The following is a 7595-nucleotide window of genomic DNA, read 5'->3' as shown; positions in this document are numbered from 1 at the left end:
CCCCCCCCCCCCCCCGTCATTTCGGTTTCGGTCCTTCAACTTCGTTCCCGCAACTGTGGCTTCAATCAATCAAACTGGATTCCAACAAGCAGTACGTGTCGCGATTACTTCGCGGCTACCGGAGGCTTAAGAAATTATTCAAGGTAAGAGATCCGTCTTCCTCTTTGAGGGCGAATCTTGCATATCGCAAGTCGCCCTCTTCGATTTTTTTCTTCCTTTCTCTCTTACGGATCGAAGGGACTGCGCGATAGATTTTCGCGCGCGTATCCCCGGCCGTGCAGTGGCAGGGTGTAGTCTCTGAATCGCGCGCGGTAGTGCGAAATCGAGTGTGTCTTGAGCAGAAGTACGGTGTGTGTGTGGTGAACCGCGTATGGAAGAATCAGGGTGCTCCTTCGATAGATATTCGCTTCGCTTCTTGTGACGCTCCGGGGATCGATATAGTGTAGCTTGAAAATGAGGTAAAAATTGATAAGCGAGCAAATTCACTAGAATGTTTTTAACGTTATTGGTCAACACTTGGTGGGTTTGCTCACTTTTGGAATTTTCATCTCGTTTCCCCTGGAGCGAGTAGATATCTGTCGGGAGGGAAGAGACACTCTCCGGCTTGGCTCGACCGTGTAGATAGCGCGAGAGAAACGCGCGTGATAAGTTGGCATGCGACGAGGATGACGAGGCTGTTTGTAACGCCGACGTTTCAGCTAAGTGCTAGACGATCTAGCGTTTGATTGTGTATCACGCGACTTGGTGAAAAACAGAAAAATGAGCGAATTTTTACTACGGTATTCGTCGCATCATTGGCAAACACCCAGAGAATTCGCTCGCTTTTGTGTTATTGCATGACTTGATGAAAATCATAAAAATTTGCGAATTTTTATTAGATTACTTATCGTTTCATTGGTAAACACCCAGAGAATTTGCTCGCTTTTGCATTATCGTACGACTTTATGAAAATCGCAAAATCACAAATCTACTAAATAATCGTTTATAATTTTATTGATAAACATTTTGTGAAGTTGCGTACTTTTGCAATTTCCATTCTTGTAATTGTCACAACTTGATGGAGATTACAAAAATGAACGAATTTCCTGAAACATTCACATGTCACTTGCACCTTGCAACGCTCAAGCGTATTTATGTGTTTATTTATCTCGTTTTAAGCATAGAATTTCTGGGATTTCAAGCAGCGCAAACAAATCTTACGATTTCATTGATCGAGTGAATCTCTTAATGAATTCGCTCCGCCTAATAATAGTACTTAACACTTGTGTGATTTTTTTTACCGAGTGAGGTGATGCACAATTGAACTCTGGATGTTTGCTTTTTGCTTTTTGCTTTCTGAAAGATTGGCGGGAAGACTCGAGGTATCTTACATGCGATCGGAAGTAGATACATATACAACGCTCAGCCGAGAGCGAGTTATCGCGCTGATTCTCGAGGCAGCTTCGTCGCCAAGTCCACTTTCGCAACGCTGGCGAACAATGTCAATTATCACGACAATCGGAACGGGGATACACCCGTATATACATATATATGTAGATCGATCGATAAATAAATATGTAGACCGTCACTGCGGTGTTTACGCGACGGATTATGGCGAGGCTCGTGAAGTATGCGAGATCCGAGGAAGAGCGAAACTTGTCCATTTCGGGACAAGAGGGAACGGGCGGTGAAATAAATAACGGGGGACGAAGAGAGAAAGAGAGAGAGAGAGAGAGAAGAGAGAAGAAGAGGTTATTATTCTGCCCCGCAGCATGAATAATTTACACTCGCTGAAATTTAAATAAATTCGCCCGCCACCGCCGTTGTCGTCGTCGCCGTCGGTTTGAAAAACCGTAAGCGCGTAATCTCGACGTCGGCTCGATGGTTGTTTACGGTCGCGCGTTGCGCGCAGTTAATTTTAAACGAATTCGCCGGATATCGTCACCGGGTATCTCGTCTCGTTCGTTATCGCCCGGTTATTTATGTTATTCCGTGAAATTACTTAGAAGCCCGTCAATTAGGTCTCCAACCGATGCAGCGCTCGTAAACAACGTGTGACGTAAGCTGGACGTATACCGCGGTATTGTAACAAATAACGAGGAACGAACGAGCGATAATATTCGCGGACTGGCAAAACATTATTCGTTGTTGAAAAATCGGAAGGGGCGGGAGGGGAAAAAAGAAAGATTTGTCAGGACGCATTCGAGTTAAGTTGCCGATACCGATAATCGATCGCGGCTGCTAGCTTCGCCATCGAACTCATCCACGCAGGAAAGATCAGTTTTGTTCAAGTATTAAAAAATTTAGCTAGATAAATTAAAAAATAATTTTGTTCAGATCTTCAAAACAATTATGTAGAGGACACTTAAACTGGAACTTGCTAGAATGTAACTTTTTGCAGCATTGTCATTAACGTTTAAGTGTTCCACATAATTATTTTGCTGGCTGAACAAAATTATTTTCAGTTTATATATTTAGCTAAATTTTTAGATACATGGAAAACCGATTTTAATGAAGTATCTAGCAATTTAGATGCAGATTTGAAAATAATTGAAAATAGTTTTCCGAAACGTCAAAATAATTACATATCTCAAGCATGACGATCAATGCCGCAGGAAGTTTTGACATTTCTAGCGAGCAGTTCGAGCGTCCTTCGTATTTTTATTATTCAACAGATTTATTCTCAAATCTGTATCTAGCAAAATTTTTATTAGATACTCCAGCAAAATCGTTCTTTTCGTATACAGTCCTTGTTTTCGGTGCGTTCGACGATTCCGATAGCAGAGTATCGCGACCGAGTATCAGTTGGGCGACATCCTCTTACAGCCGAAACATAAAAATAAAAAAAAGGAAGGAGGAGGAGGAGGAAGAGAGAGAGAGAGAGAGAGAGAGCGATTATGGAAACTAATGAAGGCCGTAAGGTCGTTGTTGGCGATCGTGACACGTGAACTGCGGATGACCGAGCGAGATTCCGTCACGCCCGCATACGAGGAGAGGATGTCGCAGTATAAGCGCGTCCACGGACGATGTCTCCCGACATCGAAAAACATGTTTGGTCCGCGACCGGTTGTTTATACGATATGTACCATGTGAAAGCAAACACTTTAAAGATCACCGAAGCAGCGTCGCGCGTCGTCGGGAGCTCGATCTTCGTCCCGAAATGCGTTATCTTCGACGGTCTCGCGGCGCAAATAAAAAGGAGGAAAAAGATAACAAAATAGAGAGGAGGAAAAAAAAAGGAAATTAAGAAAGGATTTCTCCACTGGATGTGGTGTGTTAAACTGACGAAACGTATTCGGCAATTAAATATTATTCCTCGTCTCGACGAGGAGAAATCTAAATAAGACCTTACGTGAAATGCGTCACGGTGGATAATAGCTCCTGCTAATGTATCGCAACGCAAATACCAACATGGGCGAAATTACGATCTACGCGTGCCCGTGGCACCTAAGGATTAAACCACCCGGCCCCCGGTGTGTTGCCAGCGCATAATTCTCGAAACTTTGTCCTGGCCGTGATGCAAGGAACGCGGGGAAACTCTCCAGCCTTCACCTCGGGAGTTGCATGCGAATTGAAAAACAGTTGAGGGTATACTCGCATAACTAACGGAACCGCACGTTATCGCCACTAGCTTTTGACAACGTCGTTATGTTACTCTGTATTTATTTCTTATTACATACTGCTCCAGTGTCGATTTCTTCTCCTTGTATCGTAGTACAATATATAACAGTGAAGATAAGGAGGGCGTGTTGATCACACACACACACACACCCACACACACACACACACACACATTTAGATTAGAAGATCGATTGATGTATCCCAGTTTGTTAGTTTTATGGTATTATTTTGTTACGGTTCGAGCGGGCATCGCATGTCGCACTATTTCACAGTTCCATTAATTAAATACATGCTGATATTTAGTCTAGCGCTATTTATGCACGCTTCACGGCAATAACGATACACACTTGTACTAGAAACGTTATTGCCGCACCTCTTGACTTTTCCCCCATACGATCGGAATGCGCACCACCGTGCGGTGCGTGCGCATTCCACGATCCGACAGGAAGATCACCCTCGGAGACTAACTATTGTCTGCTCTCGAGGCGGATCGACTCGCAACAAAGTCGAAATGTGTTTAAGGTCGACTGTTGCCCTGTCGAGAATCTCGTACCCCTCCCGAAAAATCTTTTCTAGCATACAAACGGCTTTTTCCACGCAACGGAGAGACTCTGTAGACTCAGAGACTCGCCTACCCTTAGCATTCAGTCTCTCACGCTTTAGTGCTATTCACCCATCGTACTGAGAAACATATTTCCTTTTCACTCACTAGGCCCTTAATTAAAGAAAGAACCGATGGAACGAAATGTATATTGGCAAATGATTTCGTTACCTGAGCGGCAAAGCTTTGACCAATCTTTTTTATTTTCGCAAATAACGTTTCGCGGAGGGAATCTCTCCCTCCACTGAGTTATAAATACAAAAAAAAAAAAAGGCTACGGTCGATACAAACACTTGACACAATGTTGCTGCACGGCATTATCGCGTTCCTTCCACGAACGATGATATTGCTGATCTGTACTTTGTACTTATCGCCAATTTTTACTTGACGGCTTTAACAGCGCTCTCTCTCCGCTCTTTATTATCTATTATATCACCACTCGCGTGCTACACTTGGTACTTTCGCTTAAAATACTTATCGCGCAGTCTAACAAATATTTTCTCTTGCTTTCTCGATTAATCAACGAGAATCGATTAACTCCTGTGAATGAAGAATATATACAAGAATAGATGTATTTCTTGCACACACACACACACACACACTTTTATTCTTTTCTACTATGATAATTCAATTTATTTTTTATTCTACCGATACGTTTATTTTCAAGTTTAGTCTACCTTCGTCTTATAGCCTTCGACGAGACGATGGCTTATACCGTACCAGAACGGTGTGTCGCGGCGACAAACCGTATTCTATTCAATTCCACTCGTTCTCGGTCTCTCCTTGTCGAACGAACGCCTTTATTCGTCGGCATCGGCGGCGCGTGATCCAATTTAACCGCGCTCGCTCGCGACATGTTTCTCTCAGCGTCTGCGAATGCAAAACATCTCATTCACGGGCAAAAGTGCTGGCCGCCTGCGCCAATAGGCGTAGTCCCTTACCTGCGAGAGCGGCAAAAACGAGAGTAGTGGCGTGCGAGCACGTGAGAGAGAGACGGAGCGCAGAGAGGTCGAGAAACGCGGGAGGAGAGAAGGAAGGAGGCAGACGACGACGACAACGACGACGACGACGGCGGCGGTGGTGGCGGCGGCAGCGGCGGCGCGGGTATATAGAGAGAGCGTCGCCCTCTCCTTCGCCTCCCTTCGTCCTCTATCCGCGCGAAGGGAAAGGGAAAGGAGGGAAGGGTAAAACCCGCGTACCGGGAGAGAACGCGGAACGCCATAAGATGGAGGAGCGAGAGAGAGAGAGAGGGAGTAGAGAAGACGAGAGAATGCACGCGGGAGAAAGAGAGAGGAGACGCGCGCGGGGCTAAAATTAGAATGTCCGTTGGAATGCCGCTGGTAGTGATGGTGTGTACAAGATGATTCAGCGAGTGAGAAAGAAAAGCAGAGAGAGAGAGAGAGAGCGAGAGAGAGAGAGAGAGAAAGGGGGGAGGCGACAGAGGAGATATGCGCGGGATAGTTTATTCCGTCCTGCGACGAAGCCTCTAAGGACGCATAGCGGATACTCGCGTGCGAGTGCGACGTATATAACGAAGAGGCACCGGAAAGCGGTCGATTTTGTGACTATGAGGTCTTTTCTCTCCTTCTTTCTCTTTTGCGTTCTTTTTTTTTTTCCTCTGGCTATTCCTTTCTCGCGCGTCTTTTATACTCCCATCGCCGGAAATAGATTCGCATATCGACGCGCTCCGAGAATAGTCCTTAACTTTTTTCATCGGAAGATTTCACGAGGCGGACGATAGTAGAATAGTAGTAGTCTTGGTAGTAGTAATAGCAGCAGCAGCGGCGGTAGTACTATGTGATACGATGCTATTTTCAAATGGGACATTATTTTCGTCATGCGCTGCTTTCGCATTTATGAACGACCTGATTATCGAAACTTGTGGATTCAGGAGTTCTACTCGTATTCTCAAAATTATTATTTCATTGTGGCACTCCCAATTTTCAATAATAGCACGAAAAGTAGTCTCATATTAATTATCAATTAAAAAGCACCATTTCTACAATTATATTGTAGAATCTCAGTGTTTTATCTTGTTTTAGAGATCCAGATTCTAAAACTTCTTCGCGCGTATTCTTCAAATTATTATTTTAACGTAACATTTTTCCTATTTTTAATATCGCTGAAATATTCTTACGATAAAAGAGCTCAATTTTTTCAATTATAAAATCTCAGAGTTTAGATACCAGATTCTAAATCCTTCACCAACGTTCTTCTCGCGATTCATTCTATAAATTTATTCTATAAATAGCGGTCACCAATTTTTGTGGGACCGTAGGCCGGCCACGTCTCTCCTCGGGGACTTCACGACCGAAATTCAAATACCACCGATTGCTTTTCAAATATTTCAACGAAATCCTCTGTCCTTCCCCGCGCGAATATCGCTATCTGCGATCTAAGCAAATCTTTCCCAGGTCATTCAACGACGAACTTGCCCACGTATCGATTAATTCTGCAAGATTCCCCACCTTGTCTCGATATCTGAGGATCGAGGAGTCTTGCGTTTGCGAAATGTTCGGTATCTGGTGTCGGTGGTTATACCTCCGTCGTCGGTACGTGGAAGGCAGAGGCAGCGCGGGGAATAGATAAGCAAATAAATAAACTAGCGGGGCAAGGTGAGTCCGAGGTGACGGACGTGCGAGAGAGAGAGAGAGAGAGAGAGGGAGAGGGAGAGAGTAAGAAAGATAGCCTCGAGTAGGACCGGTGATTCTCGGGCGAACGTTCTTGGACGAGGTCGACGGCCTGACACGGATGGTTGACGCCGTGGGGCCCGTCTCGTAACCGGCCTGGGAAGAAGAACGAGAAAAGGTAGATAAAGAGAGGAAAGGAAAGGGCCCACCGCGCTGTGGAGCGAACGACGCGTTTTCGCCCTCCGCGAAGACGATAGATCGCCCTGTGTACCCCCCGGCTCGGTGATCGGTCTGGGTCAGCTGGCAATTCTCCTACTTCGGTACTCCCTTCGTTCTCCCTCTCTAGATTGCGGAGGAAGGATCGGAATGATCGTGAAGTATATAGATCGCTCTTGAACTAACAGGGTGGTCCTGTGCCCGTTTCTAGTATATATTAACTTCAATCTCGATTCAACTTACTGTTCATCTTTTTCTAGTTTCAAAAATTAGAAAAGGATAAAAGATTTGAATCGATCTTAATTCTCTATTGAGTACAGCGAGTATCCCAGAGTGTAACGTGCTCCCCGCTCTCTCTCTCTCTCTCTCTCTCTCTCTCGCTCGCTCGTCATCCCCCTTCTTCCTTCGGTAAAAGTGTGATCGATGGACGACGAGACGGGACGGGTGGCACGAAATTGGGGCGTTGCGTATTTATCGCTCCTATCTCGCCGCTATTTACTGTACCTGCGGCTTTTCGCCGCCGGCCCGCTTTTATCGTCCGCTCATTT

The 7595-nt window shown here is 45.1% G+C and overlaps 1 protein-coding gene across 1 annotated transcript in view; it reads left to right on the top strand.

The window, feature by feature from the left end:
* The first annotated feature begins 6 nt into the window (after nucleotides 1-6).
* Nucleotides 7-7595, top strand: part of LOC108753363 (3-phosphoinositide-dependent protein kinase 1) — a 15761-nt gene continuing 8172 nt past the window's right edge. The window contains exon 1 of the mRNA XM_018494887.1: nucleotides 7-143. The gene's annotated coding sequence lies outside the window, so the exon portion shown is untranslated. The remainder of the gene's footprint in view (nucleotides 144-7595) is intronic.

Source organism: Trachymyrmex septentrionalis, unplaced genomic scaffold, assembly GCF_001594115.1.
Source record: "Trachymyrmex septentrionalis isolate Tsep2-gDNA-1 unplaced genomic scaffold, Tsep1.0 scaffold69, whole genome shotgun sequence".
In the NCBI taxonomy this organism is placed as follows: domain Eukaryota; kingdom Metazoa; phylum Arthropoda; class Insecta; order Hymenoptera; family Formicidae; genus Trachymyrmex; species Trachymyrmex septentrionalis.
This window is presented reverse-complemented; position numbering and strand designations above follow the sequence as displayed.